The following is a 12,452-nucleotide window of genomic DNA, read 5'->3' as shown; positions in this document are numbered from 1 at the left end:
TTCCAGTATTTGCAATTATATTAATATATTTAAATTTACTAGGTTTGTGATCGTAGTTCCAACTCAAAACTGCACAAAGAGCTTTACTAGGCTTAGAAGACGACTCAGTGGGTAAAGAGCTTGATACACAAGTATGAAGAGTCGTGTTTAGATGTCAACACCAACAAAAAACTGGGCACAGTTCTGTAACCCCAGCTCTGAAGTCTCAGCTCTAGGGAGGTGGAGAAAAGAGAATCCTGGGACTTGCTGGCAGAACTTTTGAGTACCATGTTGAGTGGGAGGTCCTGTCTCAAAACAAAACATAAGACAGAGAATAACCATGGAAGATATCTAAAGTCAACCTCTGGCCTTCACAGGCACGTACATACATGTGCCCATGCACAAGTACACAACACACACACACACACACACACACACACATCCATACACACATATACATACACACACAATCAAGGACGGGAAAAATAAAAAGAAAGTCTCTCCAGTGTCATCAGTCCTATTGGATCTATGGAAAGTTCTGTTTACCTGACAGGTCAATGCAGTGCACTTCCTTTATTCTGTTATACTAGAAGTCAGGACAAACCACCTTTCAGGAAGCTCTGACACCAGGACAACTGTGGCACTTTCAAAAATGATCGGGTTTGTGGGGTAGTGCTAAAACTGCATCTCTGTTTACCCAGGTACCTGGGAATGATAAGGAGCCCCGATGCTATCAAGATGTCACCCTCATCAGGATTCGTGATGTGGCAAGACAGAGGCTGTTTTTCCTGCTGCTTTTCCCAGGGTAGCTTTCAGAAAGCAAGACATCAGCTCTGTGAAGCAATGCTCCCTGAGCTAATTCATAGTACTGTGGCCATAACAGATAGAGATGTTCAGAAGTTATCAGATATGCTTTTCTTCCTTCTGGCAGGATGATACCATCTATACGCCATGTTATAGGAGACAACTCACAGACTCTGATGCTCTCTATCATTGTTGCTCCAGAGGTAACATTAACTTTCCATGCCACACCTGGCTTAGGTCCTGGCATTCCCAGGAAGAACACAGCTTTCATAGGGCCATAAAACAATCCAAGGATGACTATAATTAGCAGGATGAATTAAATGTTCTAAGTGCATGGAAGAAAGCATAATCAAGTTCACCTGGAAACAGTGTGTGGAGGATGGGAAGAGCAAGGAGGAATATAAAAATACCGTTTCAGAGAAGTCTGACTTTGTGTATAAATTGAAGAATACATTTAATATTTCCTTGTAGAGACATCTGGTAAAGTTATTTCAGGCCAACTCAATTTAAGAAGCATAAGGATTGGACATCATGCTGTCGTTCAAGGATGATGAAAATTTTTCCCTTAGTGAATGTATAAAGGATAAAGACAAGGAAGAGGCATTTAGAAAAATAGACGAGTACAGATCTTAAATGATTCACTGTGTTGCAATGAGAATTTTCATAAGGATTTGGATTTTATCCTCAAGGCAATGGGGAGCATTCAAGTGTTTTAAGAAGGGCAGCAGAGAGATAAGATTTATCACCTAGAAAGATCACTCTGGCACAGCTTGGAAGAAGGGCTGGAGGCTAGCCAAAACAGAAACAAAGGCATGAGGAAGCCTCAATTTGCCACCAGGTGGGAGAATGGGACCGACCATTACTGTGTTGGATGTAGAGAGGAGGATAGAAGTGGTAGACGTGCAGAAGAAAGACCAAACAAAAACTGCTGGGAGTAAGAAATAAGAGAAGACAGGCTTTTAACACGAGTAGAATCACTTGAACAAAGAAACAAAGGAAGAGGTCTGACCTGGCTATCACAATGTTTAGGCAGAGAAAGTCTAGAGAAGACATCCAGAAGAGAAAGACTCATATAGAGTTGATGATATATAAAGATGAGACCATTTGATGGAGAGAAATGATTCACTAGCATCACACAGGCAGAGAGTGTGAGTAGGCTGAGGATTGAGGTAAGTTTATCGATTCATCATGGAGTAGATGAAAGAAGTGAGGGCAAGCAGGGGGAAGATAGCATATTGTTTTAATAAGAGTGTGTGTGTGTATGGGTGCATGCCTGTGGATATGTGTCTGTGTGTGTATGTTTGAGTATGTGTGAAGGGGTTTTTGTGTATGTGAGTATGTAGATGTATTTGCTCTTCCAAATGGAGAAGAGCTAAGCTTTCACACTGAGCCCAGTGAACGGAGTCCTTCACACTAAATCTGATCAATAAGCAAAGGAGGATGGAGATAAGGGCCACAAATTTTGAGTGCAGCCGGAAGGGTCCAGATACATGTGGTTGAAGAGAGGTTTGGCTCCCTCAGGGAGAAGGGGTGAAGGCACTCTCCTAGGAGGCCAAGAACTGAGGTGGGGGAAGACAGCAAGAAATTGAATATTTTCATGCCTCTTTCTCCTGAGAAATACAAACTATTTCAACTTATGTCAGTGAGTACTTCAGGGTGGTGTTGAATGGTTCAAAGATCAAACTGGAGTTTGTCACTCTGGAGAACTGCAGGGAACATGTGGGGTCCATTTGAGTTGGAAATCATTAATGGCCATGTCCTGCCCCAGGCTATGCCATCTCTTGTGAGTCCTTGCTTATTCCTCAAAGTTTGGCCAAGTTTTGTTTGACTCTGCAATCTGTGATAGAAGCTATCCCAATACTTTACCAATGACTTGAATCTATAGACTTAAATGGTTGGAGTATGCAACATGTTTGACAACTGCCATCACCAGATTTTCCTTCCTGGGTATCAGCTGACTTTGCCTACTATTTGGGAAGGAAATGAGGAAAAAGATGAGCACTTAGCATGCTTCTTTAGTACATACCGAGCCAGTATGCATTTGATGGGCATCGATGCTGCAAGGTACAAGTACATACCTCTCTTCCTGGCTGCACTGTAAACCTCCACTTTGTGGCAAAGCCTCTGCTTCCTGTCCTTACCGGAGCTGGTGTTGACAGGAGAGATTCATGAAGATTCTCTGAAATTCTGTTACATTGATTATCATCAACATTGAACCAACATTCCTTTGCTTTTAAATGCCCATGGAAAGTCTAACACCCAATGACGACCTTCTGCCTTTGTGAGTGGACACCAACAGGAGGAGAGGAAGCACCTACACAGAAAAAAAAAGAAAAAGAAAGAAAGAAATCTTAAACCAAGAGCAAAGCAAAGGCACTGGTGTAATTTCTAGGGGGCCACCAGAGTAGGTTTCTTTCTGCCCATGGTTGAGTGCAGTAAGTCATTCTGCAGAGGCTCTTCCCTGGATAAGCTGCAACTTTCTTGAATAATTCTGAGTGGTTCTTCTAGCATTTGGAAAGGTGATCCTTCTTAGAACCAGAGAGTTATTTTTCCTTAGAAGCAAAGTCATTCTTTTGCTGTTGTTCTTAACTGCTTTGAATAAATTAAATGACATCCTTTTAAAAATTTTTTAAAAAGATCTATTTTATCTTATGTATGTGAGTACATTGTCACTGTTGCTGTCTTCAGACACACCAGAAGAGGGCATCAGATCCCTTTCCATGTGGTTGTGAGCCACCATGTGGTTGCTGGGAATTGAACTCAAGGCCTCTGGAAGGGCAGTCAGTGCTCTTAACCACTGAGCTATCTCTCCAGCCCAAATGATATCCTTTTGCATACTTAGGAGTTTCTGGTGCCAAAACAGAGAACTTTCATTCTATCTATCCTTCAAAATCATTTTTTTAAAATACTGTCTCTTGATGACTCCACCATTTATATTTTTAGGGGCATCTATGGAAACTGGCAAGTCCTCAGGCTGGGTTTGCCTGATGGATGCTGAAACCTGCTCACCTAAATTTTCCTTCCCTAAGACTTTCCCACCTGGTCCTGTCTTTCCCTTTCTCACTGTCGAATCCACAGAGATGGTGTATCTGGGTTTTCAATCTGATCTTACCCAAGCAATTCACCCACCAATAAAAGTGAACAGACACAGGAAGACAAAGTACTCCCCCGTCATGTCATCCTCCCACACACCGCTTGTTCTCCTGCTTCTCTAGAGTCCTTTGCCTCTTCCACTTCTCTTTAACATTTTCCTTTCTCTCTTTCCCTCACAAACCAGTATCCATCAGAAGACTATGCCCAAATTAAGATTTTCAAGAAAAGAAAGGAGAAGAAGGAGGAGGAATAGAAGAGGAAGAGAAAGAGGAAGAGAAAGAGGAGGAGGAAGAGGAGGAGGAGGAGGAGGGGGAGGAGGAGGGGGAGGAGGAGGAGGGGGAGGAAGAGGAAGAGGAGGAGGAGTAGGAGAAGGAGGAGGAGGAGGAGGAGAAGGAGGAACACAGGCTCCATATCCTTTGGTCTTGTGTTTAGAATAAGGTTTTAAAAAAACAATGACTTCTGAGCTGACACCATGTGTAGAAGAAACAACCTCAGGAGAATTTTGCAAAAATTGCAACATGCTTGGGATGGTCGGAATTTAACTTTGTGTGATCATCACCCCTAAAAATAGTTTCTTTTCTCTTGCTAATAACATTAGAGAACGCTGATAAAGTCAACTGAGAGGGAAGCTCATAAATTACAGCATTCCATTAACTCAAAAAGCCACAAACATGCATATTGGGAAATAGCAAAAATTACAGGCCACAAATTCTGTGGTATGAAAGGATAGGAAATTCCTTACAGAATCTGCCTGGTCTCTGCCTAAATCAACTCTGAAAAATGCTAGTTCCCGTATACCATAAACTCATCTAGTGTAAAAAAGAGAAGAAAGGCGAAAGAAAGCCCAGGCTTGCTCTTCAGATTCAAAGCAGCAGGCTGGAGACTGCTTCTGTACAGAACAGCTCCTTTCTGGCAAGACTGGCGGAGGAATTTGAAGCCTGAAGAAGCGCAAGCACCTGTAGCCCCAGCGCCCCCTACTGGCGATAGGAGGTGCAGACAGGAAAATCCACAGAAGCTCCCAGCCAGCTAAGCTGGATGAAGGGAACCCAAGTCAAACAAGGTGGAAAGATGATATCAGACACCCAGAAGTTGTCCTCTGACCTACACATGAGCACTTACGCACAGGTACACGCACACTCACACATACCACACACACACACAGTTTAATAATAACGATGATAATGATCATGGCCCACCAAAAATCCACCTAGGGAACTTTGTTCCTGGAGCCCAGCCCATGTGTCTTCTTACACCAAGTCACCTCTGCTTACTGATGCCTAAGAGGACTGGGAGCCTTGGGCACCAGATTTGTGATGCTCTTAGTCTTGGTCTGATAAGATTTTTGCATTGGGTAGTGGTTAATGCAGAGGCTTCTAAGTGTCAAAGTGCTGAGTGTAAATGGATGTCAGTGCTCAACCACAGACACACCATCTCTATTGCTCCTCACTTCCACCTACCAAGGCTCAATGAATGAGACAGAATGGGGGTGGGGGTGAGAGAGCCAAATGATGGGGAGGAGCGCTGTCTGTGGACATGCGTTTCCGATGCACAGACATACTCACAGGCACTATAAATAACTACCCAAGACATGCTCAGGACCAAGCTGGTTAAAAGTCCCATCTTGGATATGGGAGAAACTACTGAGATCCCACCCCAAGCTGAGAAATGTTTGTCTAGAGCATCCCAGCAAATAACTCTGTTTCTTCAGGCTGAGGTAAAAGGCAGAGACACACTTTCAAACTATTTCTTCTAAAGGCACATGTCTAAAAGCCTGGACTCTGAAAAGAATAGAGGGAAAAGCCCCTCATGTTGGCTTGCCACCTTGCTCCTCTGGGGTCCTTCGAAATCACTTCATTTTAGCACCATACAGAACTTCAAGTAGTGTAAAAAAAAATACAAAAAAAATGTATTGTAAAATAATGTGATATATCCAAGAGGGCCAATAAAACATTTACATGCACTTTAGAAAACAGCAATTAAAAAATAGAGTATTGCCAGCATTTTTGAAACCACCCTTGTTTCTTATAAAGCTCAGCAGTTGAGCCCATCCTTTTCATCGCTAGAGCGAGCTACTGTCTCTAACTTCCTGTGCAGTTTATGCTCTGAACCAGCTTTACTTTACAGGTTCACTCACTCCCTATCCTCTCTCTCTCTGTGTGTGTGTGTGTGTGTGTGTGTGTGTGTGACAGAGAGAGACAGACAGACAGAGACAGAGAGATACACACACAGAGAGACAGACACACACACAGAGGGGAGAGAGAGCACAAGTGACCTGTTTTGGGGAGTCAGCTGACACTTTCATGTAATAAGTAGAGAGAACTGTCATTCTTCCTTGGATGAGAACAGGCTGTTCTTTTAGGGGAAAAACACCTAATAAACTATGATGTGTTTTTGAAATATTTAACCAGGGAGAACATCAACACGTGTATAAGGGAAGACATTTGGGAGGAAACCCCAGCACTAGAATTCCACTTCTTGCCCCTTTGTGGCCCACTTCCTCCTATTTTGTGATCAACACTCAGCTCTCTATTATGCAGGACCTCCTTGAACAACTAATGTTCTAAGGAAGTGCAGAGTGACGTGGGGTTTCCCACACAGGGCTGCCCTGCTGCCCAGGAGGCTTAGGTGGGAGAGGCATCTTGACAAAGCTGTTGTCCTTCAAAGCCCTGCCCCTTTTCACCATGCCCCATCTGGGGTATCCAGGGCCCTCTTGTACATTTTCAAATAAATCATCCCCCTGGATTAAACTTAAGATGGGATTTTTAAAATCATTTCCTACCAAAGTAGTGACATGGCAAAGAAATAAAGGTATTTGATGGTCTTTGAAGGGAAGCAGAGAGCGCGGTTGGTGTGAATTAATTAATTTGTGTCCCATAAGGGATTTTAAATAACAATCAGCTGGTAACCCACATTCCCACCACTCGGGTTTAGAAGTAGAACTTCGTCTGTAGGATTAGTGCTCTTTGGATAACTTCATAGATTTAGATGGCTTTATGTACTGATGCCCACCCCAGGGGTAACCAATGGCATGTGTTTTAGGTCACTCCCTCCCTGGATTTCCTTTATAACGCACAGATTCAGTCTAAGTAAAATCCAGTTTACCTTTTGACTTGGGTGGGAATTTATGGACGTGGAATCCTACTCACAGTTGTACTTCCTGAAGCTTCTTTCCTTTTGACCAAAATCACACTTCAGGGGTTCCCTTATATCAATGCACCTGTACACAATATTTAGTGTTATGTGGTATTCCTTTGTACAGATTAATGTGTTCTGCTTTTCACAGACATTGCATTGTTCCAAGCATAAGATTACCTCAAAGAGAGAGTGCACAGAGGGGTTCAGATGGAAATCTGGGGGTAATTTTTTTCCTGTTACATGTATTCAAGATCTTAGATGATAAACTCAAGCTTGTTCGGTCCTATGCTATGATTATTCAAACTTCCGTGGAGTCCAAACCTGTTTTCCAAAGTTTTGAATATACGTAGGCTCCTGCCAGTCGTTACTCAACAACCTCAGAGCATATGGTGATGCCCAGTGCTTTGCTGTTTCTAATCTAAGGAATGTGAACTGGAGCCCCATGGTCCTACCTACTTAGATTTCTCTCTTCATTGAAGGAGATAAGCAGCTTTGTGTTCTGAGCCATGTATCTTTTTCCTTGTCTTTGGAATTCTTCCTGGGGACATTTTGCTGATTTATTTTTTTGTGTAGCTTTTTCTCCTTTTCTTTATTATCCTCCTTGAATTTAATTCTTAAGACTCCTTGACTATACTTAGGCCTAGGGATAGGCAAATATTTTAGCTTATGTGAATGATATTTACATCTCTACATTTGTAGTGTGCTATAACCCTGTGTTCTTGCCTCATGGCATATTATTTCACTCTCCTAATGGACCTTACTTGTGTCTTCCATCTTAAAATCATTGCAGTTCTCCAGCATTTCATTTCTACGTAGGTATATTTCCCTTGGGGTTTTGTTGTTTGGTCTTCCATATTTATGGTTTCAATCTCTGAGTTCAGTGCTTGAAGCATTCAGTGTAAGGAGAGAGTATAATCAAAGGTTTGAAATTGTAGATATAACATGTATGTATGTATATATATGCATTTATGTATATATATATATGAATGTGTATATATGTATATACATAAGCATAAGATATGGTATTTTATATATGTATGTGTGTATATATACATATATATACACACACACATATATATATATAATACCTTATCTTATTTTTATTGGCTTCAAACCCTACTCCTGTGATAAGTAAAGTTTTATTCTCTGTGGATTTCTTCCTATGTTGCTATTCTTTTGCTCTAACTTTGTTTATCAATATGCAACATCAACTTATTAATAAGTTTTTTACTATAATTTTATACTAAGTCTCTATGCCTAAGGGATAACTTATTCTTGTTTTTCTTACATTGGAGTATGAACATACCAGTTATCCATTATCTTTTATTCTTTCAAATGAGTTTCAAAATCACCTTCCTTATGTCCCATGAAATCTTGTTGGAGACAGTACTGCAATCTTATTACCTTGCAGGCTCCATTGAGCAGAGCTCAAATATCATTCAGATACTTTTATTCAAGAATATGACATAGTTTCCATTAACTGAGTCCTTTCCTAAGCTTAGGAAGTTTTCTGTATTCTCTATACATGCCTTGTAGCTATTTTGCTAGAATTATTAATGTACTTTATAGAAATGATCATTTTGTAAAATAAACATGCTAAATTACCCTTACTCTTTGAGTTTCTTAAGTTTGGGTTTATTTTTGACTACTTCACACACATCTAACATACTTACTCATCATTAACACCCCTCTTACCTCCTCCCATTCTTATTTACCCCACTTCTCTGAATCCCTTTGTCACAATCATGGCTTTGTTGGTGGTCTTCTCTCTTGGGTTTCCTTGTGGGGTGTTGTTGTTGTTGTTGTTGTTGTTGTTCTGAGATCCACCCACTGAGTATTTATCAGATCATCTGTGCGACTGAGGGTTGGACCTGTGTGCTGGAGCCTGGCAGGCTCCTCCATGGATTTATCTGAATGTTTCTGCTATGTTGAAAAGTAATACACTTTGATAACTGTTTTACCATTAGTTCTTATTTTGAAATGAAACAATTGCTGATGTCTTGAATTTTCACTCTAGATAATATTGTAAAACTGAGACTGGAAATACAGCTTAATAGTGGAATTAGACCTAGCATGTGAGAGACTTGCTTCTAGCCACAGAACAACAACAAGACTAATATTGAGAAATTGATTCTTTTCCTTAAAATTTTTTAAATGTCTCTTTACTTTCCCTTTTGTATACACACTTGAGACTTGTATCACACTAAGGAACAACAGAGACTGACTATTATGGTCATAATCATAAAATGAAAATTTACATTTTTATCATTATAAATGATGTTTACACTTTAATCTTATAGATTGGTTTTCTCACAATAAAGACATTTTGTTTATTCCTACTTGACTGATAGTTCATTTTTTAATCATTGATGATCTTTACTTTTTAATGGAGCATACGCTCTTGTAATTTTACAGTTTAATCTTGTTTTAACTCGTTAAAGCAAGTAATTGCAGTAACCCTGAGCTGTGATTTCCCTATTCAGTCCTGTCCTTGGCTAACTTTTACTACAAAGTTGTGCAACTCTCATAAAAATATGCTGGGAAGTAATGTGTCTTTTTCTATTCTTGAAAAAGCTTATGTAAGAAATGCTAGCAGTAAAATCCGGCCTGAAGTCCTCTCTGTGAGTTGACTTTTAACTTCAGATTCAATTGGAGTCTTGACATATTCGAGACTTCTGTTTCCTCTTGAGTCATTTCTGTGTTTTCTAAAAGCTTTACAAAGTTTTACAATTCCTTTACAAAGGTGTTGGCCTAAAGTTATTCATGCATAAGGTTTTTGTTTTATTTTTGTGGTTTTTTGTTTTTATTTTTGTTTTCTTCCAACACAACGAAATGCCTTTATTTCAGTATGCATCCACATTTCAACATTTGGTGGTCCTGAACAGAGAGGGGAACGTGGCGACAAGCCAAGAGGCCAGGCCTACCACGCTGCAAACTTGGTGACACAGCTTCTCCGGGTCCCTGCTGATAGTCCAAGGAGTAACACTGCAATCTGAGTCTGCCGGATCACAGTCTTGTGTTCCAGCTGTCAGACTCCACATCAGACTCCCTGCGTGGTCTTTCTCTGGGCATATCCAACCAAAGACCCTGAGCACTGGCTGGTCTGAGTTGCCCTGTGACTGACTGCTCTGTTTACCTACATACCTGAGCTCAAAGCTCACAGGCTGATGGTGGCGGCAGGACCGAGGACCTGGCATTCTCTTCCTAGTCTAGTGGCAGATGAACGAGTGTGGTTCGGAGCTAAGTGAGGGAGGCCAGGCTCTTCCAGCCTCATCTGATGTTGCAAGGTGATGGGCAGCAAGGGAGTTGAGGAAGGGGGGAAGCAGCGTCTCTTGATACAGGAAGCCCTGAATTCCTCACCCACAGCCAGTTTCAGAAGGAGGGGAGGGTTACAATCTAAGCATCAGCCAAGAGTAGGAGTGGAAGAATAGGGACAGTGGTTTGGATGGGGCACCACTTAAGACATTAGAAAGCAGGGGAGTAGCCAAGGCACCCCCAAGCTCAGCAGTGGTCAGACCCACTGCTGCTACCTGAAGACTTTCCATCTATTCTAAGGGACAACAACTGTGGCAGAGGGCGAGGCAGGTAAAGGCAGACCCAGGCCAAGGGCCAGCAGCAGATGATTATTGTGTGACCTGTCTGTTCAGTTGCATTAGCTGAGCCTCGCACTCCCAGAAGAAACTGATTTCAACACAGTTTCTTGATCCCAGAAATTCAACCAGGCAGACAGTGGTCACACTTGACAGATGATATTACACTGCACAACTCAGGTATTTCAAATGGACAAGAAGTTGGTATTAGAACAGTGTCTCATGGTGAACTTTGAGTGGGGCTTCCTCTCCAGTACTTTGACTTCTATAGATGTATCTAGCAAATTCACTACTGTGGAAAACGAAGACTTGGGTTGGATGGGGATGGTAGGCGGGGGCCTTGGTGACAAATTGTTTTAACATGATCCTGGTGGCTGTGGCAGCTTCATGTTCTCTTTGGACATCATCAAGAACCAATGTTCCTGCAGGACGGCTTTAATGCTGTGGGAATTCGGCCCCTGCGCCAGCATTGCGGTGGCTCTTGGATCTATCTCTCCATTTGAACTGTTCACGCCACTTATATTGATTCTTGTTACAGACAGGAGTGCTTCTGGGTACTTAGGCCCACATTCTATTTTAAGGCTGTATATTCAGTTTTCATAAACTGTTCGTGGAGGCCTAATCATCATGCCTGTCCATCTTGTAAGTCTCATGTCTTCGTTGTCCTGCAGACCCCAGCTAACTGTTTTGTCACCTACTCCTTTCTGACCTTCTTCCAGTTCTCCCAGCAGTTGGAATTTGCAAGGGACTTTTTCTCCTGAGCTTGTGGTGGCTGCCATTTTGTGTAGCTATCACTCAAAGGCTGGCCCCTTCTTCACCCAAGTCTGATCCCTGCTTCACCCCATACTTAAGTTATTATCTTAAGTGTCTCTGGAAACACTATTTGTTCTCTTTTCTGGCTCTTTTCTTCTCAATATTCTCTGCCCCTCCCCTATACACATACCTTTTTTTTGTAAATAGTACCAGGACTTTCTCTTTACAAGCTTTTTGAAATTTAATTTCTAGTTTTATTTACTTTTGTAATTGTTTTAATATATTTTCATCTTCTTTCTTTGGATTATTTATGTTGTTTCTTTTTTTTTTAAAAAAAATAAGTTGGTATTTATGCCATTTATTTTAAGTTCTCCCACCCTCACCCCCCCCCCCCAAGGATTACTTTTCTCTCAAAGACCTGGATTGTTTTGTTTGTTTGTTTGTCTGTTTGGTTGTTTTTTCGAGACAGGGTTTCTCTGTATAGCCCTGGCTGTCCTGGAACTCACTCTGCATTGTTTGTTTATTTTTAAATCTGCCTTTTGAGAATTTCATATATTAGTACTATGTTTACACCATTTTTCCCCTACCTCTTCTCTCTCCAACTCTTAGTGACCCCAACTCTTGAAACTCATTGTTTCCCATCCTTATGGTTACATATGTGTGTGTGTGTGTGTGTGTGTGTGTGTGTGTGTGTGTGTGTGTGTGTACACTTATAAATTCGACCTGCTGAGTTCACTTAGTGTTGGTTATATGTATGTACATTTAGGACTGACTACTAGAGATTAGCTCTCAGGAGGCTTATTCCCAGAGAAGCCTGGTTTTCTGTCTTTCAGCAGCCATAGTTAATTGCCTGTGGTGCTTCATCTAGAAGAGGATCCTTTCTACATTAGCTTGCCATTTGGTCTCGTTTTTCAGGTATTGTTAATATTTCATGAGTACAGCTGCTTTTTCATATATAGAACAACACCACATCTCACAGCAGACACACTGGTTCATTGGCTCTTATACTGTGCTCCCCGTTCTGTGGCGCTCCTGGAACCTTAGGTCTAGGTGTTGCACTGTACACGTATAAGTTGGGACTGCCCCCCTCCAGCGTCC

The 12,452-nt window shown here is 41.5% G+C and overlaps 1 pseudogene; it reads right to left on the bottom strand.

The window, feature by feature from the left end:
- Positions 1-10,786: 10,786 nt before the first annotated feature.
- Positions 10,787-11,380, bottom strand: LOC116081512 (annotated as a pseudogene).
- Positions 11,381-12,452: the final 1,072 nt, after the last annotated feature.

Source organism: Mastomys coucha, unplaced genomic scaffold (genome assembly GCF_008632895.1).
Source record: "Mastomys coucha isolate ucsf_1 unplaced genomic scaffold, UCSF_Mcou_1 pScaffold7, whole genome shotgun sequence".
In the NCBI taxonomy this organism is placed as follows: domain Eukaryota; kingdom Metazoa; phylum Chordata; class Mammalia; order Rodentia; family Muridae; genus Mastomys; species Mastomys coucha.
This window is presented reverse-complemented; position numbering and strand designations above follow the sequence as displayed.